The sequence below is a fragment of the Manis javanica genome, chromosome 4 (genome assembly GCF_040802235.1).
Source record: "Manis javanica isolate MJ-LG chromosome 4, MJ_LKY, whole genome shotgun sequence".
Taxonomy (NCBI): domain Eukaryota; kingdom Metazoa; phylum Chordata; class Mammalia; order Pholidota; family Manidae; genus Manis; species Manis javanica.
Window position 1 is genome coordinate 137,721,630 of NC_133159.1, and position 23,444 is coordinate 137,745,073.

Below are 23,444 nucleotides of genomic sequence, written 5' to 3' on the forward strand. Positions count from 1 at the left end.
AGAAAAAAATCATTACTAGAAGAGGGAGGATGAAAATAATTTGGAAGTGCCTCTGCTGAGATAGGTTTCCAATATTTAACTCATTTTAGCATTTCAGAGCACATTCTGATAGCAAAAAAGTTGATAAAACTAAAGTTTGAAGTGGAATAACCTTATGGATTTTTAAATAATAACACTTTTATGTACCATAAGAAGATATGGTATTCTTGCAAGGTTTTACCAAAACCAATACCATGCTGATTAAACAAACATTTTTAATGTAATAATAAATCAATAAGGGAACTGAACCAGATTTAGGATAGAAATAACGTAGTCCTCCAGGAAGATGTCAAAGCCAGATTTATCACCTCAACCTAAGAAGGAAAACATGAAAGTATCAGTAATTTAAGAGAATATCAAAGAAACACTGTTGTACTTAATAAAACCAGTATCCAAATAGGCTAAAACCAATATGGAAAAACCACAACCAGAATCAGCTCAGAGAGAAGATTAAGGAATCACACCCTGGTCAAAGCCAACACTTAAGCAATGGCAGTACCAGGTCAGACTATACTTCACTCATCATTGCATCACTGCATTTCACCTCGCTATATTATCTAAGAACAGTCCAACATCCTATTTTCAGAACCAAGAAAACTTAGGTTTGCCTATGAAAAAAAAACAAAAGCTGCTTTTTTAGATAAATTTCAACCATGGGCTTTCAATAAATATTTTATCTTCCATTATGCTTTCCTTTAAGCAAGTCTGCTGTACAAAAGCGCAAACTTGAACAAGTTTTGTTTTGGGGGAGCTTTTTTTGAAACAGGAGAGTGAAGAAATATTTATAGTTCAAAAACATGTTTTTTAATGAGCCCAAACACCATGCATGATAAATCTTGGGGATGTCTGTGAAGGGATTTAGACTCTAGTTCTCAGGCAACAGCTTTAGAAAAGATTTTCTACTAAATTTCTTTATAAACTCCAGTTCATTTAATATACAATTTGATTTACAGTTCTTCCAACAAAAATAAAAAGTATAGTCACAAAAATTTTATACCGGGAATCATCGATCTTAAAGAGTCCAAGACCAGGGAGGCTATGATTTGCCAAGGCCCCATAGCAAATTAACAGCAAAGCTGAAAAGAGAACTGAGTTCTGATTACCAGATTTATATTTTTCCACTACCAGCTAAATATAAGGTTTAATTTCATTTCTCTCCAGGTCGTTGGGCCACATAAAGGAGGCAATGCAAAGTCTAGATAATCCATAGCCTGGATAATCCATTTCTGAAGGACAAAACTGACTGCATTTCATTTATTCTAAAGGATACCATCTGGTAGTATATTACTGCTGATAGTGAAATGTACTGGGGTCACAATGTCACCCTCTCCCGCCTTTCAGCAGGATATTGTCAGTATCAATAATTCTGGAGACAGCACATGCTTCCTTCAGCCATCTGTAAACATCAACAGATTGATACTTCATAGTTGAAAAGCGACAGGTGTTGGTCTGTGTTCACCATTCAGCAACCAAGCTCCATAAACACAGGGCAACAAAGTGCCTGATTACAGGGGCTCTGCTTGAGCCTTGTAATTCATCTCTACAGGTGAAGTACGTACACGTTAAAGATGAGGAAAGTGAGGCTGAGGGAACTTAAATAACTTTGTCAAAAGTACGAAACTTGTGAGCAGAGCTTTAAGTGTGTTCCAGTCATACATTTTCTAGTTCTGTCCTTCAGTACACCTGCTCTATCTGGAGTGTCTTCCCCACCCCTTTCAATCTGGAGAACACCTAATTAAAACCTTACTCAAATAGTTAACCTTCTCTGTTAAGATGTCCCTAACTCTTCCGGTCATCCTCTCCTCTGACTCCCACAGCACTTTCCCCCACCATCAGGCGCCAACTATTCGCCTCCACCTCCTCGTATTTCCTAGCGGAACCTGAGTTACTAAAGAACAAAGATTGCGTCTTACTGGCTTTTGCATTCATTACACTCAGAACAGGATAAGGCTGAATAAATGAGCTCTTAATTGAGTCAATGCGGGACCCTTTCTACTAAATCCTAAACCCCTAGGTTATAAAAGCATCAGCACAATTTATAAAGTCAACTTACCTCCAACATTTCACTTAAGTAAGGCCTTCTACCCTCAGCTTCTACCACACGGCGCTCTGTACCGCGCTCTGAGCAGGTCGATCAGTGCTCACACACAGGGAAGCCTTGAAAAACTAGTGATGAAGTCCAAACCCCACCAACCTCATGAAAGACTGAGAGTAGCCGTCCTTGCGGGCAAATACGAATAAGGCCAGAACCAGCGCTCAAACCAAAGATCGACGCCGCAGTCCGCAGACCGCTTCACGAACTCCTAAAACTCCAACCCCCTAGACTCCGCGAAGGCTTGGCCCTGAGCAGGCTAGAGGTAGCCACTCTCGGGCTCTCGATCCCCGGAGATACTGGCGTCCCGCTTTCCCAGGACACGACCCCTCTCCCCAGCAGCCCAGCCGCGAATCTCCGCCGGAGTGGTCAGCGCGACAACCAATCCTGCGGGGGCCAGACGTCACGTGGTCAAAGGAAGGACCTGGTGCAGGAACAGCCAATCGGAGGGCACGGCGTACGTCAGGGATGGAGCCGGCAGGGTGCCGGAAGCGTCCTTTTCGTCTCTCTTATCTTTGAGCGTTACCACGTAGCACCTTTATTCCACGCACTTGAACCTCGGGACGACTGTTACCCGTAGTGGTTTTGCCTATGTCTTGTTTCACAACTGGAGAAGGGCATCTGAGGAAGTTGTGCCCCGGGATTTTTGCGCTTGTGCGGGTGCCCGCCTGAGGGCTGGAGTTGCAGTGCAGTCTGACGAATGTGTCCCTCTCTGTCCAGAAAGAGCTCATTGGCAGGCCGGGCGCTTGGGCTCTTCCGAAATAAGCAAGAGGAGCCACAAGACAACTGCAGCGAAAGAGAGTAGGAAGGACTTCCTGGGAGAGGTGGCATTTGATCTGGGTCTTCAAAAATGGGTGGGATTTGAGAATTAGGAGATTCTGGGAGAAGGAATAATTTAACTCCCGAATTAAATGAGAAAGCACTGGGGGAGCTTACCAAATTTAGGAAATACGGAAACAGTGTAGTGTTTCTCAGGATTCAGTGAGATAGAAACACCAGGAGGAAACTCAACAATATAGATGTCCTCCAACAGCAAGAACAGCAAAAACCCTAAAATGCCCCGGGCACAATCCATCCATTCTTACTGAATTAGCTGTTCAGGGGTTGGATCCCAGGCTTGTATATTTTTAATAAGTGACCCAAGGATGATTCTGATTCATACCAAAGTTTGAGGACCAGCGTTAGTATTAAAGAAAAGGGGTGGTAGGAAATTTGAGACAGGTCGAGACTTTAAGGATGGCGGCTTGCTGGCTATGTAATTTAGACTACTCTCGAGAAAGGGCGAAATTTGAAGATTGGAGTCCAGGGAAATAAGTGATCAGAACTATACTTCAGAAAACTCAGTATGCAACTCTGTTTAAACAGATGAAGGAAGGCAGGGCGAAAGCAGACCTCTGTTGTACTTTAAGGATAGGAGAGTTTGTCGTGTGGAGAACGGGCCCTTGCGTTCACTATTTCCTCTGCCTCTTTCCCTCTTCCTTTTCCCTTTCTCAGCCTGGTGCATTCTTACTTGCAGGTTCCAGCTGATATACCTTCTCATTTATGAAATCTCATTTTATTTTCACAAGCAGAGTTATTGTCCCTCCTTAGAGTACCCAGAGCACACTGGTTACATGTTGCCAACTCTCCAGAATGGCACTAATGTACTGGTCATGCATGTGGACTATATTTGCAAGCACTGTAACCTATCTGTTCCTATGTTTCCCTATCCGTAAAACGGGAATAATATCACTTACCTCCCAGAGCTGTTAAACAAGTAGAATGAAAACAGGTCACAGTACATAGAGTGTTCAACTGATGTTATTACTATATGTGTCATACTGCAACAAGTTGTTTAATGTTTTCCCTCTAGATTGTGAACAGGACATGTGTCTTATTCTGGCTAACAGTAAGTGGCATGGAAGAATGATTGTAAATGGGTTTTGGAATCAGAGAGGTGTTGAATCACAGCTCTGCTACTTACTAAATGTGTAACATCGAGCTTTGCTTCCCTGAACTCAATTTCTTCATTTATAAAGTGCTGAAAATAATGCATGTCTTCAAGTTGCTATGAGAAGAATTTGATATATCTGGTCCAAAAGTCACTAAATGGCCGTTTTTATTTTGACGTGTAGCCCCAGAGCATAACACCATGTTCAGAACACAATTAGTGCTTAGTAAATGATTATCAAATAAAAAGCTGACATGCCAGGCACCATGCTAAGCTCTTTAGGAACATCTCACTTCGTTGTCACAAGAATTATCTGAAGAAGCCACATTTATTATCTCCAATTTACACAGGGGAATCTGGGGCTTAGATTAATTTAACCAAGGTCTCAAGCTAGAAAGTGCCAGGGCTAAGATTTCAGCACCGTAGTTCAAAAAAATAGCTGATTGAATGAGAGAAAGTTGAGATTTACCCACCACAGTCAGGTAGTGGGAGGGTAGAACCAGCACTGTCGCTCTCAGTCATTCTGCTCTCTATAGTGTCTGAATCATATCTATGAATTAATTAAGAACAGATGAAGGCTGGTATTTGGCATTTTGTGTCTAGTGGGCATAAAAGCTATGCTGTGACTACCCTTGCTGATAAATTGAAATGCTTAGTGCACAAACACATCTTAAATAAACTGGGGGCTCTAGTTCTTAGCCTGTTGTCACAGCATGGCCAGATTACTTTTCCAAGACCTAGGAAAAAGCAAGGTCCAAGCTACTGACTTCACGATGCTTTGTTTCATGGACATTTGCTCTGTGGTATCAGAGCCAAGAGGTGAGATCCTCCCTGGCCTGATAACCTAACTATACATATTCAGAGGACTTAACTGAGGAACTTTGAAGGAGGAAGAGAAATTCTCATTGCTCATCTTTAACATTATCCCTCCTCCCAATTTGGCCTCTCCTAGTGTACTAAGAAGAATAAGATGGAAAAAACAATCCAGTTCCTAGTTCTTCTGCCCAAATAATGTTCTTCCTGTTGACTGGGAAGAAAAAAAGGAGGTACTTAGGTAGATTTCTGATTTTGATGACTCTAAAGCAATCCAAAATCCCAACCTTGAAAGACAGTGTAAGGAGTAGCAACATTTTTGCTAGATGGGCCAGGCTTTGAACCCCAGCTATTCCACTTACTGGCCATGTCATCTCAGTTTTCGTTTAGTGTGCTATGCTTTCAGCTTGGCCCCTTGGACCCAAAAGCTCATGTCCAGGAAATGATGGTCCTTTTTATCTTTCTAAAACTAAGAGATGTAAGAAGGATTTCAGTGTAAGAATAAGGCTGAGAATTAAGGCAGATGGTAGAACTAAAAATGAGACTGAATTTGGAAGTGGATCGAAAAAGGGTTAAGATGGAAGCTGAGAGCAGAGCTTTGGAGTGTATTATGTTGCTGTGCTGATTATACATCACAGTATCCATTCTGCCCCCCATCCTGGGAACTCCATTTGGCCAAACAGATATAAAGGATAATGCCAACAAAGCATAGGAACAGTAACCGCAGTTAATTTTAAAAACAAGAGATGTGTAGAAACCTCCTTATGAATGTAATTTCATCATAAATTAATGGAAGTGGGAAACACAGAGTGGTTTCATGGTTTGACTTAGAGGGAGAGAAGTATATTCTTTTCCTTGGTGGCTGAAACAAATTACCATAAACTTGGTTACTTTAAAACAACAGAGATTTATTTTCTCACAGCCAGAAGTTTGACATCAGTTTCATTGGCCAAAAAACAAGGTGTCAACAGGGGAGGTTCCAGGGGAGAATCCATTCTGTGCTTCTTCCAGCTTCCAGTGGCTACCACAATTCCTTCATCTGTAGCCACATTGGTCCAACTCTGCTATATGGTCACATTGTTACCTCCTCTTTTGTGTGTATCAAATCCCTCTCTTCCTTTCTTATGAGGACACTTGTGATTGGGTTTAAGGCCCACTCAGATCATTCAAGATAATCTCATCTCCAAATCCTTACTTAATCACATTTGCAAAGACCCTTTTCCCTTATGAGTTAATATTTACAGGTTAATAATAATAATAATAAGATGATGGTGATTATTATTTGTCGCCATTATTCAACCTACTGCAAGAATCTTGATCCAGTTTAACCAGCCACTCTAAATGACTGTAAAAAAGCCACTGTGGCACTGAGGCATGGGTGATGTCGATGGTGATGGTAGGGGTCTGATCCAAGAGCCAGGGCTAAGGTTAGGGTTAGGTGTTTGGGAAGCTGTACGGGGGGGATAGGGTTTTGGTTAGAGTTAGGGTCCGGCTGTGATGTGAGGGTGAGTGCGATATTGTGTTTCAGGTTCACTATTTGGCAGGGGTGACATTGAAACTGATGGTGAGGGGTCACATCCATGGGCCAGGGCTAGGGTTAGGGTTAAGTGTTTGGTAATGTGTACTAGAAGGATAGGGTTACAGTTACAGTGAGGATCTGGCTCTGATGTGAGGGTGAGGGCAAGATTGAGGTACAGGTTTATGGTGAGTTGTGGGTGATGTCGATGTTGACCGTGAGAGGTCAGGTCCAAGGGCCAGGATTGGGTTTGGGATAGGTGTTCGGGCAGGATAGGGTTATCATTACATTTAGGATCCAGCTCTGATATGGGGTTGACAGTGATATTGAGCTACAGTGTTACAGTGAGGCATGGGTGGTGTCGATGGTGATGGTGGTGGTCTGGTCCAAGAGCCAGAGCTAGGGTTAGGGTTAGGTTTTTGGGAAGGTATAAGGTGGGGGATAGGGTTTCGTTTAGAGTTAGGGTCCGGGTGTGATTTTAGGGTGAGATGAGAAATTGTGTTTCAGGTTCACTATTTAGAGGGGGTTACACTGAAAGTGATGGTGAGGTGTCTGGTCCAGGGGCCAGGGCTAGGGTTAGGCTAAGTGTTTGGTAATGTGTATGGGCAGAATAGGGTAATGGTTTCAGTGAGTATCTGGCTCTGATGTGAGGGTGGGGGCGAGATTGAGCTACAGGTTTATGGTGAGTTGTGGGTCATGTTGAAGTTGACTGTGAGAGGTCATGTCCAAGGGCCAGGTCTAGGGTTAGGTGTTTGGTAAGGTGTACGGGCAGAATAGGGTTATGTTTACATTTAGGATCCAGCTCTGATATGGGGGTGACAGCAAGATTGATGTATAGTGCTACAGTGAGGCATGGGTGATGTCGATGGTGATGGTGGGGGTCTGGTCCAAGAGCCAGGGCTAGGGTTAGGGATAGATGTTTGGGAAGGTGTATGGGGGGGATTGGGTTCTGGTTAGAGTTATGGTCCAGCTGTGATGTGAGGGTGAGTGTGAGATTGTGTTTCAGGTTTACGATTTGGCATGGGTGACATTGAAACTGATGTGAGGGGTCAGGTCCTGGGCCCAGGGCTAGGGTTAGGGTTACATGTTCGATAATGTGTACGGGCAGGGTAGGGTTGCCTTTACAGTGAGGATGTGATGTGGCTCAGATGTGAGGGTGAGGGCAAGATTGAACTCTCTCATCTGTTTATTTTATTCATTTAATTATTTTTTAATTATAAAAACAATTGATGTCCATTATAGACCATTTAGAAAATATGATATGTAGCAATGACACTGAGCCCTTTAGGGATAGGAAGTTTAGCTTTGGCTCTTTATTTTAAAACCCCTGAATTTTCACACTACTACTTCATTCACTCCTGGAGGTCAGACCAGCTTGCTAGTCTGCCCTGTCATAGGCTTTTATTGAATCCTTATCAGCCTTACTCAGAGAGTCAATGTTTTGAAGACTAGGGGAGTCTGGGAGAGTTCCTGCTGCTTCCAGGCTGCTATCAAAGGGCAGCAGAGGTTCAGACAGAAGACAAATGTTCAGACCAAAGCCAGATGTGGAACTGAAACAGCAAGAGGAAAACCAAGACCATCAGGTAAGAAAAAAAAAATTCTTTTGAAATCCTATCCATCTCATCTTAGGTGCAGTTTATGTCTGAAGGCATGAAAGGCTTGGTAAGATAGTAGCTCAGGAGACTTGTAAAACAAAGTGAGTGAGAAGAGATTGAGGATGGCAGCTTGAGGGGTGAGACAGAGAACTCCTTCCAAAACCACAAATAGGACATAAATATAGTTAATACAACTAATCCTAAAACAGCAACAAGAAAGAAAGCTGAACCAGACTGCACACAGACCACACGAACAGAGCAGACCTCACGAAACAGGGTAAGTACCAAAGCCTTGATCTGGTGGGACCCAAGCCCTTCCCCCACCCCAGCTCACCAGCAGGAGTAAGAGAAATGGAGCAGGGGAGGGGGTGGAAACCTGGGACTGCTGAACACCTGGCCCTGGAGATCTGCTTTGTGAGCAGAAACCTATATTGTGTGTGGTGCTCTGGAACACTGGGGAGCTCAGACAGGCTGAGGGCTTGAGAGATTGGGATTCCAGCTGTTTGTGGAGGATCGGATTCACATCCGACTGCTCTGTAACAGAGGAAAGGCAGGTGGTCTGAGAGGCCTCCTAGCAGCAAGAGGCTGCTGAAGGGGTGGGGTTTGCATGGAGCTTGCTGCCCATGGGAGGGGAGAGCTGGATAATGTTGTCTGGGCATGCTCAGCCCAGCTGGTTGGGAAATTTGAGGAGCTTCAGGTGCTCCATCCCCCTGACTGCCTATTCAGCTCCCAGGCCCCCCCACTGGTATACGCAGCCTGCTGCATCTTTCTCCTAGCCTGCCAGCACCAGCTTGCAAACTGGCAGTCACTGCACTGGCATCAGGCCAGCCACAGGGAGGCCCCAACTACAACAGCTAGAGATGCAAAGCACAGAGTCTTACACCTGTGTGCTTGGCCCACTGGCTCTGACACTGGAGCCAGACACCGTAGATGGGAATCAGGAAACAGCTCTTTGTTCCCCCCAGGCACCAGCTCTGCTCCCCTATGACCCCCAACCTCACTCTAGGGGCTGAGCAGCTCCAGAGACTAGAGCTTCTGGGCACTAGTGGGCACTATACAGAAATATGAAATGTCAAAAGAACATGGTTCAGACTAAAATCTCACAAACCCCAGAAAAAGGGCCAGATCAAACTGAACTCACCAATTTTCCTGAAAGAGAGTTTACCATAAAAATTATAAACATGCTTATGGAGGTAGAGAAAAATATTCAACAAATCAGGAATGAATTTAAGTCAGAGATTCAATCATTAAGAAATTCCATATCTGAAATGAAACATACAATGGAGGGATTTAAAAGCACATTAGATGTAATAGAAGAGATGGTAAATGGAAAATAAATTAGAGAAGAGGAATACAAAGAAGCTGAGGCATAGAGAGAAAAAAGAATCTCTAAGAATGAAAGAATATTGAGAGAACTGTGCGACCAATCCAAATGGAACAATATTCACATTATAGGGGTACCAGAAGAAGAAGAAGAGAGAAAAAGGGTTAGAAAGTGTCATTGAGGAGGTAATTGCTGAAAACTACCCCAATCTGAGGAAGGAGATAGTCTCTCAGGCCATGGAGGTGCACAAATCTTCCAACACAAGGGACCCAAGGAAAAAAACATCAAGACATATAATAATTAAAATGGCAAAGATCAAGGATAAAGACAGACTTTTAAAAGCAGCTAGCGAGAAAAAAAAGATCACATACAAAGGAAAACCCATCAGGCTATCATCAGACTTCTCAACTGAAACCTTACAGGCCAGAAGGGCGTGGCATGATATGTTTAATGCAATGAAGCAGAAGGGCCTTGAACCAAGAATACGCTACCTGGCAAGGTTATCATTTAAATTTTAAGGAGGGATTAAACAATTTTCAGATAAGCAAAAGCTGAGGGAATTTACCTCCCACAAACCACCTCTACAGTGAATTTTGGAGGGACTGCTATAGATGGAAGTAGTCCTAAGGCTAAATAGATGTCACCCAAGGGGTAGACGAAGAGTACAGAACATGATTCATAACATACAAAGAATGGAAGAGGAAGAAAAAAGAGGAAAAAAACAAAAAAAGATCCTCTAGGTTGTGTTTGTAATAGCATATGAAGTGAGTTAAATTACACTGTTAGATAGTAAGGGAATTTCCCTTGAACCTTTGGTAACCACGAATCTAAAGCCTACAATGGCAATAAGTACATACCTATACATAATCACCCTAAATGTAAATGTTCTGAATGCACCAATCAAAGGACATATAGTTACTGAATGGATAAAAAAACAAGACCCATCTATATGCTGCCTACAAGAGACTCACTTCAAACCCAAAGACATACACAGACTGAAAGTAAAGGGATGGAAAAAGATATTTCATGCAACTAATAGTGCTAAAACAGGAGTTGCAGTACCGTATCAGACAAAATAGACTTCAAAACAAAGAAAGTAACAAGAGACAAAGAAGGACATTACATAAAGATTAAAGGGCCAATCCAACAAGAGGATATAATTATTATAAATATCTATGCACCCAACACAGAATCACCTACATATGTGGAACAAATACTAACAGAATTAAAGGGGGAATTAGAATGCACTGCATTCATTTTAGGAGACTTCAACAACACCACTCACTCCAAAGGACAGATCAACCAGGCAGAAAATAAGTAAAGAGACAGAGGTACTGAACAACATATTAGAACAGATGGACCTAACAGACATCTACAGAACACTCCAACCAAAAGCAACAGGATACACATTCTTCTCAAGTGCACATGGAATATTTTCAAGAATAGGCCATAAACTAGGCCACAAAAAGAGCCTCAGTAAATTCAAAAAGATTGAAATTGTACCAACCAACTTCTCAGATCACAAAGGTATGAAACTAGAAATAAATTACACAAAACAAAAAAGCCCACAAACACATGGAGGCTTAATAACATGCTCCTAAATAATCAATGGATCAATGACCAAATAAAAACAGAGATCAAGCAATATATGGAGACAAATGACAACAATAATTCAACAACACAAAATCTGTGAGACACAGCAAAGGCCATGCTAAGAGGGAAATATATTGCAATACAGGCCTACCTCAGGAAAGAAGAACAATCCCAAATGAACAGTCTAAACTCACAATCAATGAAACTAGAAAAGGAAGAACAAATGAGGCCCAAAGTCAATAGAAGGGGGGACACAATAAAGATTAAAGCAGAAATACATAAAATTGAGAAGAATAAAAGAATAGAAAGAATCAATGAAAGCAGGAGCTGGTTCTTCAAGAAAATAAACAAAACACACAAACCCCTAGCCAGACTTATCAAGAAAAAAGAGAGTCTACACACAAACAGAATCAGAAATGAGAATGGAAAAATCACTATGGACACCACAGAAATACAAAGAATTTTAAGAGAATACTATGAAAATTTATATGGAAACAAACTGGATAACCTAGAAGAAATGGACAACTTTCTAGAAAAATAAAACCTTCCAAGGCTGACCCAGGAAGAAACAGAAAAAATGAATAGACCAATTACCAGCAATGATATTGAACTGGTAATAAAAAAAATACCTAAGAACAAAGGCCCTGTACCAGATGGTTTCACTGCTGATTTTTATCAAACATTTAGTGAAGACCTAATACCCATCCTCCTTAAAGTTTTCCAAAAAGTAGAAGAGGGAATACTCCCAAACTCATTCTATAAGGCCAGCATTACTCTAATACCAAAACCGGACAAAGGCAGCACAAAAAAAGAAAATTACAGAGCAATATCCCTGATGAACACAAATGCAAAAATACTCAACAAAATATTAGCAAACCAAATTCAAAAATACGTAAAAAAGATCATCCGCCATGATCAAGTAAGATTTCTTCCAGGAATGCAAGGATGGTACAACATTCTAAAATCCATCAACATCATCCACCACATCAACAAAAGGAAGGACAAAAACCACATGATCATTTCCATAGATGCTGAAAAAGCATTTGACAGAATTCAAAAACTACTCATAATAAAAACTCTCACCGAAATGGGCATAGAGGGCAAGTACCTCAACATAATAAAGGCCATATATGACAAACCCACAGCCAACATTACACTTAACAGTTAGAAGTTGAAAACTTTTCCTTTAAGATCAGGAACAAGACAAGGATGTCCATGCTCTCCACTTCTATTCAACATAGTTCTGGAGGTATGGCCACAGCAATAAGACAACACAAAGAAATAAAAGGCATCCAGATTGGCAAGGAAGAAGTCAAATTGTCCCTGTTTGCAGATGACATGATATTGTACATAAAAAACCCTAAAGAATCCACTCTAAAACTACTAAATCTGATATCTGAATTCAGCAGAGTTGTGGGATACAAAATTAATACACAGAAATCTGTGCATTCCTATACACTAATGATGAACTAGAAGAAAGAATTCAGGAAAACAATGCCATTCACAACTGCATCAAAAAGAATAAAATACCTAGGAATAAATCTAACCAAGGAAGTGAAAGACCTATACTCTGAAAACCACAAGACACTCATGAGAGAAATTAAAGAAGATACCAATAAATGGAAACACATCCTGTGCTCATGGATAGGAAGAATTAATATTGTCAAAAAGGCCATCCTGACTAAAGCAATCAACAGATTCAATGCAATCCCTATCGAAATACCAACAGCATTCCTCAATGAACTAGAACAAATAGTTCTAAATTTCATATGGAAACACAAAAGACCCTGAATAGCCAAAGCAATCCTGAGAAGGAAGAATGAAGTGGGGGAATTTAAGCTCCCTGACTTCAAGCTCTACTACAAAGTCGCAGTAATCAAGACAATTTGGTACTGGCACAAGAACAGACCCATAGACCAGTGGAACAGAATATAAAGCCCAGATACAAACCCAAGCATATATGGTCAATTAATATATGATAAAGGAGCCATGGATATACAATGGGGAAATGACAGCCTCTTCAACAACTGGTGTTGGCAAAACTGGACAGCTACATGTAAGAGAATGAAACTGGATCATTGTCTAACCCCATACACAAAAGTAAACTCAAAATGGATCAAAGACCTGAATGTAAGTCATGAAACCGTAAAACTCTTAGAAAAAAATATGGGCAAAAATCTCTTGGACATAAACATGAGCAACTTCTTCATGAACATATCTCCCTGGGCAAGGGAAACAAAGGCAAAAATGAACAAGTGGCACTATATCAAACTAAAAAGCTTCTGTACAGCAAATGACACCATCAGTAGAACAAAAAGACATCCTACAGTATGGGAGAATATATTCATAAATGACATATATGATAAGGAGTTGGCATCCAACTTATATAAAGCACTCATGCACCTCAACAAATGAAAAGCAAATAAACCAATTAAAAAGTGGGTAGAGGAGCTGAACAGACACTTCTCCAAAGAAGAAATTCAGACAGTCACAACAGACACATGAAAAGATGCTCCACATCACTTGTCATCAGAGAAATGCAAATTAAAACCACAGTGAGATATCACCTCGCACCAGTTAGGATGTCCCTCATCCAAAAGACAAACGACAACAAATGTTGGCAAGGATGTAGAGAAAGGGGAACCCTCCTACACTGCTGGTGGGAATGTAAACTAGTTCAGCCATTGTGGAAAGCAGTATGGAGGTTCCTCAAAAACTCAAAATAGAAATATCATTTGACCCAGGAATTCCACTCCTAGGAATTTACCCTAAGAATGCAGGAGCCCAGTTTCAAAAAGACATATGCACCCCTATGTTTATTGCAGCACTATTTACAATAGCCAAGAAATGGAAGCAACCTAAGTGTCCATCAGTAGATGAATGGATAAAGCAGATGTGGTACATATACACAGTGGAATATTATTCAGCCATAAGAAGAAAACAAATCCTATCATTTGCAACAACATGGATGGAGCTAGATGGTATTATGCTCAGTGAAATAAGCCAGGTGGAGAAAGACAAGTACCAGATGATTTCACTCATCTGTGGAGTATAAGAACAGAGAACAAACTGAAGGAACAAAACAGCAGCAGACTCACAGAACCCACGAATGGACTAACAGTTACCAAAGGGAAAGGGACTGGGGAGGATGGGTGGGAAGGGAGGGATAAGGGGTAGAAAGGGGCATTATGATTAGCACACATAATGTAGCGGGTGGGGGGGGACATGGGAAAGGCAATATAACACAGAGAAGAGAAGTAATGATTCTATAGCATTCTTACTACACTGATGGACAGTGACTGAAATGGGGTGTATGGGGGGATCTTGATAATAGGGGCAGTCTAGTAACCATAATGTTGTTCAAGTAATTGTACATTAACGATACCAAAATAAAAAAGAAAAGAAAAGAAAGTGAGTGAGAAATTTTGGGAAGTGTGGAGAAGCTGTATGTATTATAGTTGTCATCTAAGTAACATCCATGAGACTTGCAAGTCATGAGAGTACAGGTCTATTAGTTAAAAGCAATTAGATTTGTTCTGTGGGTCCCAGCAGATGGAAGTTGTAGAGAGACAAATTACAGATGAAAATAAGGAAGCCATTGCTAACAGAGCTGTCAGAAAATAGAAGGAGCTATTTTGAAAGGTAGTGAGTTACTTGCTACTGGTGTTATTCAAGCAGTGGCTGGAAAACAATTGGTGGGAGTTGGGAATATTATAGAAAGGATTTAAGAATCAGATAGATGGTTGGAATGGAACATCTTTAAAATCCCTTCCAACACTTCCGTGATTCTATGATATGAATAGAATGTCATCAGAAATTTCTCTAAGAGTCATATATTTACATTTACTTATAGAAGATTCTCACATATGAAAAAACAATTTATCAGGTTGATCCTGGGTTGCCTGGAGGAAGTGAGAAGGCAGCCAAGAGCAAATGAATGGCAGAGAAGAGCACATGTCCTGCTTTCTTCCCTCTTGATGGTATATATGCTTGGGGGGTATAGACCCACATGGCCTCTGCATTGCAAAGATCACACAAAAGGAATGGGTTCTCTTCTAGAGGAAGAATTTTGTCTTTGGGTTAGTAAATATTTTGCATTTACCAAAAGCTAAGGAGGTCGTTTCTGAAACATTTACTTAATTTTCTAATTTCAATTTGGGTGGCTGTTTTCTGGTTTGTGAAGCAAAAAGAGATTGACCACAGTTTATATGCCCAAAGGCTCATGTTCTTTTCCAACTCTTAGAGGTTCCCACAGCACAGGGCAGAACTATTAGGAGGGGAGGAACACTCTGGCATCCCACTCTATCTAAAGAAATGTACTTTTAGAAGAATGTTTGAAGAGCTAAAAATATTTCTGCCTTTGATATTAATTGGCCATTCTTTCAGGAGTAAAATAAAGTTTTTAAAAATGTATAAAATAGCACATAAACAACACTGAGCTTAATGTTTGTTTTTATAATAAGATCTTCTATATCACATATACTCTAGAACTATACTCCTTTATTTCTCTACTGCCTTCATTTCTTTCTCCTTTGAATTTTAATTAGGAGCATCTTTTGACTTCAACTTCTACTCCTGCAAATTCTCTAATAACTTGCTTTGGCTTCTGTGCCAACCCATGCCCTTTACGCCTGGGCTTATTGTTGGAGCTTCCTAATTTTAAATGAAAAAATGGCAAAAATTTCAGTAACATAATTTTTCCATTATGCCAAAGCATTTAACATTCACCTTTGCTTATGCCTCTTCATGCTGGGAAGGCTATAGATCTTGGCAAAGTTGTTAGAAAGCAGTGATATCAGTTATTTCTGATGTTAAAATGTACCTGCAGTAATTTATAAGTATTGTAATATCTGGAAAGTATTGTCATCTTTAGGATTCTTGTTAATGTAGAAGCATTTCTGTCCTGATAATTAATTGGAACCCCTTTCCATTATTGTTTGGAGCACAGACGGGCTGCTGAGATGGAGAGTCTCAAGACTGATACAGAAATGCTCTACCCTGAGATAATTGTAGAAGTGGGCAGAGTCACTTTTGGAGAAGAGAACAGGAAGAAGATGACCAGCAGTTATTTGAAAAGAACTGAGAATTCTAAAATCATCCAAGCCACATGTGCACTGTTAAATTCTGGGGGGTGTGTGATCAAAGCAGAGATCCACGACAAAACCTACAGCTACTGCTGCCATGGGCTGGGACTGGATCTGGAAACATCTTTTCAAAAGCTCCTTCCTTCGGGTTCACAGAGATACCTTGACTACATGCAGCAGGGGCACGATCTCCTGATATTTGTGAAGGCATGGAGCCCAGACGTTTTCAGCTTCCCCCTAAAGATTTGTAGCTTGCGCTCCAATTTATATCAGAGAGCTGTGACTTCCACTATCAACCTGGGTGCCAGCAGTGCCCTGGAGCTTCTCAGAGAGAAGCAGTTTAGAGCCCAAAGAGGGAGATCGAGGGTGAAAGGGACACATCCTCAGAAAGTTCTTGACAGACACATTCAGGAAGAGGAAGATATGAGGATGTCTGCCTCAGAAATTTTTGAAAAGGACAGACTCACATATAAGGAGAAACTCAACTTTACTGAGTCCACACATGTTGAGTTTAAAAGGTTTACCACCAGGAAGACTGTCCCTCGGATTCGGATTAGGGAAATGCTGCCTCACTATGTTTCTGCATTTGCCAACACCCAAGGGGGATACTTAATTATTGGGGTGGATGATAAGAGCAAAGAAGCGCTTGGATGTAAAACAGGAAAAATGAACCCTGACTTATTAAAAAAAGAAATAGAAAACTGCATTAAAAACTGCCTGCATTCCACTTCTGCTGTAAGAAGCCAAAGGTGAATTTCACTACCAAAATCTTGAATGTGTACCAAAAAGATGTCCTGTATGGTTATGTCTGTGCGGTTCAGGTGGAGCCCTTTTGCTGCGTGGTATTCTCAGAAGCCCCGGATTCCTGGATCATGAGGGACAATTGTGTCACAAGGCTGACAGCAGAGCACTGGGTGGCCATGATGCTGGATGCACAGTCAGGTAAAGCCGAAGGGAAGGCATTATCCAGTTACCAGGGAGGAACCCCCTTCTCTGCCTTTCTGTTCTAGTTAAAGAATAGAAAGCCGTTTTTGCTTACAAATATTCTTTTTCTAATAGCTTTAATTCCAAATACTCAAAATGTGAACTCTTTGAGATCAAGAAATGCTTAGATTCTAGTCCATTTTAAGGATGTTAAAATATCCATCAGCCGTGAATTAGTGTATGTTCCCTTTTATGCACTGTGAAAACCTGTTGAAAAAATTTTGCAGGATGATGTTCCTCATCAAAACGTTCATCAAAAAGTTACACGCTAAAGATGATATTTTAGGGAAACATTACCAAGATTGACTCCACTAATTCTTTCAAGGGAAGCTTACTGACAAATCCGAACTGTTTCAGTTAACGTTAGGAGCTAATACCTTCAACTACTGGGTGTGGGGAGCCACCAAGTGGGTGAAAATTAAAGAGAAAGGAGATTCTGGGCAGGGAAAGGTGGTGGGGCGGAGGCAGGAGGGACCTTGTGTTTTCACTTCCCTTAGAGTTTTGCTCAGAATCAGCTCTGGCGATTTCTGATCAATCCATGAAGGACTAAGAGGCTGAAGGAATCTTACCAGTTTTCCCTCATGGTCATTATGTTTCAAATTGGATAAAAGAAGTTTATATCAAGACTTTAGTGATTTTATTGCATCATTCTTTCCTTGTCCTAAATTTGTTTGAGTTTATTTTTCTCTTTCACACACACATACCCACACACTCCAAACTAGAGATCCCGCCACTTTCTATGCTATCTAAATTGTTGGATAGGGACTTAAGACGATCATAACCATATAAAAAAAAAATACTGTGCTTAACTTTTTCTGATCCCCCAACAGAAAGCCTTTCCTCTTAGAGATGACTTGAAATGAGAATATTAGAGTTGGAAGGAAATTTAGGGATCATCACCTCACCGTTGCATGAGAGAGAGGTGGAATGACTTGTCCCAGATGAGTCACACAGTGACTTAGAGATGCATGAACCTGCAGGAGTCCCCACACTTCTTTTCCTAACATGTGAACTGTTTGAGGCCTGAAAAGTGTCTGAGTGACTCAGGCACCATGCATTTCACATATCAACAGGTGGAAGTTAAAAAAATTAAAAGTTCTTTACTTTTTCTTTTCTTCTGAAACAACTTTCCATGTATTTGTTTCGCAACTTCCAGTTTGACCGCAGAATACAGTTTTCACCTGATTGCATCAGCTTCCTCTGCACTAAGAAGCTCACTATATCCTATAAAAGTCCTGGGATTTAAGAGGGCTCTACAACAAAGTTTGTTTCCAGGTATTCCTTCATGATTGCACCTGAAAAGACTGTTTTCTAAAATTAAGTTGGGAGGAGTTGGTAGCAATTAGTCCACGCCTTTCTCTATAGAGGAAGTCACATGTCGGACTTAGCAGAGAAAATGATCCTGACTCTTGTTTCCTTGTCATCATATCCACACTACATTTTTGTGTGCTTTGGGACATCCAGTCCCATATGGCTCTTGTTCTGAGACACTTTAGGAGTTCTCCTAAATTCCTTAGGTCTATACCCAAGAGAACTGCCCCCTAGCTTTCTGATGCAGAAGGAGGTGAGCCATGGAGTCACCTGGACTCTTCATAAAGCGCTTTCTCAACCTTGGAACTACTGACATTTGGGTCAGATCCTTCTTTGTTGAGGGGGGCTGCCCTGTGAGTTGTTGGACGTTTAGCAGCATTCCTGGCCTCTATCCACTAGATGTCAGTTGCACTTTTCTAGCTATGACCATCAAAAATTTCAGACATGGCCAAATGTCCCCTGGGGAACAAAATTGCCACAGGTTAAGAGTCACTGTTCTATAGGAAAGTTCTTAGTTTCTCAAAAGTATCAGGCTTACACACACACACACACACACACACACACACACACACAAACCTTTAGCAGGAAGAAATACCTTCCTAGCAGCAGTGGACCATTTGGGGTTGAGCAGAGGGTGCTAGCAGGCTGTTCTGTGAAGACCCCTCCCTGTGGTCTTCCACTGTTTGAAAACTGCCAGAAATGTGAACTGCATAATTCGGCCTGTGAAGAGTGGTTGCTTTTTTGTAGAAAAGGAAACTCATAGTTCCACGGCTGGGCTCATTTCTTCCTATGATGTTGCAGGAATCCTTATGATCTGCTTTTGTAAATTTTAGTAACTTCTGTCTGTTCCTTACATTTTCAGTGACACAGGAAGAGATACAATTTAAACCAGAATCCCCCTGTAAGAAGCTATTCTCAGACCATACACGGTGAAGGAATTAATGAAGACACAGATATTTCCATGTTCTCAGAGGATTGTGATATTTTCTAGAAGCTGGGCTAGTGATGTTGGCTTAAGGAAAGAACAGAATGTCTTGTGTGATGCTCTCCTAATAGCGGTTAACAGTCCCCTGGTATTCTGTACTGTCTTAATAGACTCTGGTTGGATTGGAGGGCTTGAATATGCCTGAAACACTGCTCATCAGGTAAAATAGAAACTGGGAACTGTCGGTGGTTACACAGGGAAAGTGTGTGTTATTCTGAGACTGCTGCACCTGCCCAGCGCACAGTACAGACTTGGTGAGATCCCTGTGCACTATCCCAAATCCTATAGGCTTGCTAATGAGGATGAAATGGAAGACTTACTGCAGGCCCTTATCGTGGTCTCTCTGTGCTCTAGATCTCTTCTGAGTGACCAGTTGGGCTGTGAGTTTTTAAACTTGCTCATAGCAGAGCAGTGTGAATTGCTCTAAGAGAGCCTTCACAAGACACGATAATTGTTCATCCACTGCTTTCCAGGAACATAGCCATTAAGATCATGGAGAAAATTAAGAATTTGTTTCATTGCAAACCAAAAGAGATCCTCTATGTTTGTGAAAGTGACTCCTTAAGAGATTATGTAACGTAAGTGTTTCAATAACTAAACACAATAAATGTATTTAGTCAGTGTTTTCCATAGTATCACAGAAGTAATTTGTGTTTTTTGTTTAAGGTTTTGCTGTGTAAATGCAAGAGCCCCAACTACATACACATTTCCAAGTGATCAGGTAGTTGAGCTACAAATGGGTCCTGTGGAATGTTCAGATTTAACCCTCTCATTACAAAATTTGCCAACCATGCCAGCTTTAAATTTATGTAACTAGAAACATTTTTTCCCATAATATGTGACCTTAAATTTAGGAAAGGTAGAAATAAGTCTACCTTGCTTTAAAGATACTTTTGCTTGATATTTATTTAATGCTTGAAAATCATGGGGTATTTTAGTTAATTTGACATTGCAGAAACTTGAATTTAATACCATTTGATTTTGTTTATAAAGATTTTCATTTGTTTGACTTGTTCTCAATCAATAATTTCAGGAAAGTATGCAAATTTGCTTCTGAAATTGTATACAAAACTGCAATTTTATGATTCTAGGTTGTTATGCAATCTAGAAAATGAGGGCAAATTCATTTAAATTTTTGGTTTGGTTTACTTAATTATTTAACAGATTTTTTTGAGCAACATTTATGTGCTAGGTACTGTATACATTTAGTATTAGAGTCAGAAAGCATATTGAAGACCTGGCCATAAAACTGAATAAAGAAGACAAAGAAAAACTAAGCAAACTCAATGTTGTGTAATTAGTATGATAATAAAGAAACACTTTTCTTAACTTAGGCTGGAGGTTGGTCAGCAAACACTTCCCAGTGAAGGAGATCCTTAGGCACGCTCTTAACAAGTCAGTAGAAGTAGGTAAGATGAAGGCAAAGGGCACAGTAAGTGGACAGGTATGGAGACACCAGAGAATCAGAATAGCAAGTCTGAATGGAGCAGGGAGCGATGTGAGTATGTAGCAGTGATAAAGTTGGAAAGGAGGTAGATGCCAATTATGGAGCATCTTGTAACTGTGCTAAGGGCTACGTTCTTTATTATGCTCTATAGGTAAGTTTTAAAACTTCTTAGTCAAAAGGTAAATTCAATTCAGCAAGTATCTATTGAATCCCTAATGTGAGGGAGATACAGAGATGGCTAATAATCAGTGCTTTTCTTCAATAAGTCTACACTGTCCAAGCTGGAAGAGGAAAACATGACTAGTTATGATTCAAGACGTAGGAACTGCACACGTAAAATCAGGAAATCTGTAGTAATGACTGATACTATTTGGATCCAAATTAGAGGAGGCAAGAAATAACCAAATTGTTGTTATCTAAAAAAGCAAAATACAAACACATACACACATATTATGCTCTCACTCATGCACATATTTTTTTAAACAAACTTGGTTATTTCTTGCCTCCTCTAATTTATTCCTCCTCCTCTGATATGCTAAAACATACCATAAAGGGGTATTGAACTAAGTAAGCAAAGTAGTAGCTCCTGAGAGACCTAGCCTGTAGATGTGTTACCCTACTTGACATGCCATTGAACTCGGCAACCTCTTGATGTTTTCCTTACCAAAATTTAAAGATGCTTCCAGTTTTGTACCACAAGTAAGTGGGGGAAATGGGATTTGCTTTAGAGGAATTTGTATTAGCCTATACCTCTTTTGCATATAAAGACTGTGATATGCCTCTAGACGACTGTTCTCTAGCTCTAACTAGGATAGCAAGTAAAGAAACAGTATTAAAAAGTGTACATTAGTTTAGAGATTTCCTTTAGATGTAAGGAGCTTGTCTTCAGGGGCTGTCAATCGGCAGAAATGGATTATGAATAGAAATAATAAAATCTCCTACCTGGGTTCATTAAAAAAATTTCACATGCTGATTTAACTAGATAACCCCACAGAATGGGGTTTACAACTATGTGTTCTGTCAGTCAGGTATCTTGTAAGTAGAGCAGTTGTGCAGTATTCAGGACATTATTGATCAATGAATCAGCCTCCATATAAGAACTGCCTCTGATTTCAATCCAGAGAGTAATGAATGCACAGTATTCCCTTTGTTTATATGCCTGAGATCCCACTCTCCCTTTCGTCCTTGCAGTCAACAAACCACCTGTCTGGCTGTGACCTGGAAAACCTTCATGCAAGGGGAGTTCCTAAGGATTAAATACATAGTAATGGATGAGATTGAGAATTTCTGCAGTTCATATGGAGACTGGTACATGAAGGCTCAGAGCATCACCCATCCAAAGGTGAGGGGGAGTAGAAGTGAAAACCTTCACCACGGGATCCTCTGGATTTTTCTGGATCCTTTCCAAATCCATCATGCAGATATCACTGGCCTCCCCCTCCATCTGCTCAGTTTCCTCAAAAAATAATCACCAGCGAGATCCACTGTGCCCTGGAAATAGCAATGGACCTGAAAGAAGAAATGAAGAGGATCAAAGAGGATCCTCCCCCCAACATGTCTCCAGACACATTGGCATTGTTCAGGGAAGCTGCCTACGAGGAAGCAATGTGTGCCCAGGCTCTGCCCGGGGTGTATGACACAGAGACTAACCTGACTACAGAACAAATTGTGAAACATGTGCAGAAAAATGTCACAACCTGTTCCAATGTGGCTATCTGCCCAAAGACATCCCAATTCTGTGCAGGAAAGGGGAAGACAGAGGATGCTATGAGCTTGCATTGCTAAAAGCAATGGAATTTCAGACCCATGGAGCAACAAAGGTTGTGTTCAACCAGGCCTCTGGTGTTTCAGGCAGTCACATCATCTTAGACAGCATTCAGCAATTTTCAGGCCTGGAGAGGAATATTGTGTCTGGGCTTAGTCCAGAAAGTGCCTGTCAGAGGAAGTTCATGGGCTCTGCTTTGCCTCAAGAGCCATTAGACACCTCTACCTGCTTTATGAAAAGAGGGCACTTTTCTGAAAATGATTTTAAACAGTACAGGTAGCCAGAAAGAGCAAAGTTCCTTCTCCCAGGCAGGTGGCAGCTGCTCCTTTTCATGTCTCAAATGTCAAATGTCTCTTGAGACTGACCCTCCATTCTGTTTGCACTGTCACTGTCCTTTCTCCAATCCACTTCACCTCCACCCTGTACACCGTTCCCCTGCCACTAGTTTTCCTAGTCCAATCCATCTTTCACCTTGTCAACCACAGAGGTTCTCCTCAGAGAAGTGATTTTGTGATGTCCCCTGTTCAGTGAGTTCCTGCAGTCTTCAGACCAAACCAATTTTCGAGGTTTTCCTTGACTTACTCTCCTAATGCATCTTTTATTATATCTCCATCTCCCAATGTTTCTAATGCAAGCCAGCCTTGATAGCCTATTTTGGGGGTGGGAGGTAGGTTTCCCTCCAGGCTACTTACTTTGACAAGGTGTCTCAAGGGCAGCACCTTTGTTGGCATGTCCTACTGGCTACAGGCCTCAAGCTGTACAGGCCCAGAACTGATTTCCTCTTTGCACCAAGTCTGGATCAGTCTCTTAGGGATGGCTTTATGCTAATTAAACATACAAAAAACAGTGCATGAATGAAAATGCCACTCTGTCAATTGATAGTGAGGATTGTAGTAATAAGTGGGCCAGCTGCTTTTGCTAATCTGTACACTAAATAATAACATATAAAAGCAAATTACAGAAGGA

At 40.9% G+C, this 23,444-nt stretch overlaps 1 long non-coding RNA gene, 1 other non-coding gene and 1 pseudogene across 2 annotated transcripts; 1 reads left to right on the forward strand and 2 right to left on the reverse strand.

Annotated features, from left to right (window-relative positions):
- Window positions 1-236: 236 nt before the first annotated feature.
- Window positions 237-4,271, reverse strand: LOC108401728 (uncharacterized). Its single transcript, XR_001854253.3, has 2 exons — window positions 2,093-4,271; window positions 237-353 (listed from the first exon to the last, which is right to left on the reverse strand). It is a non-coding gene; the product is annotated as an uncharacterized lncRNA (long non-coding RNA).
- LOC118970548 (Z30 small nucleolar RNA) lies at window positions 474-570 on the reverse strand. The gene has a single exon (XR_005058607.1). It is a non-coding gene; the product is annotated as a Z30 small nucleolar RNA (small nucleolar RNA).
- An 11,582-nt stretch (window positions 4,272-15,853) lies between the features above and the next one.
- On the forward strand, window positions 15,854-22,733 carry LOC108401726 (protein SLFN14-like; annotated as a pseudogene).
- The last annotated feature ends 711 nt before the right edge of the window (window positions 22,734-23,444 follow it).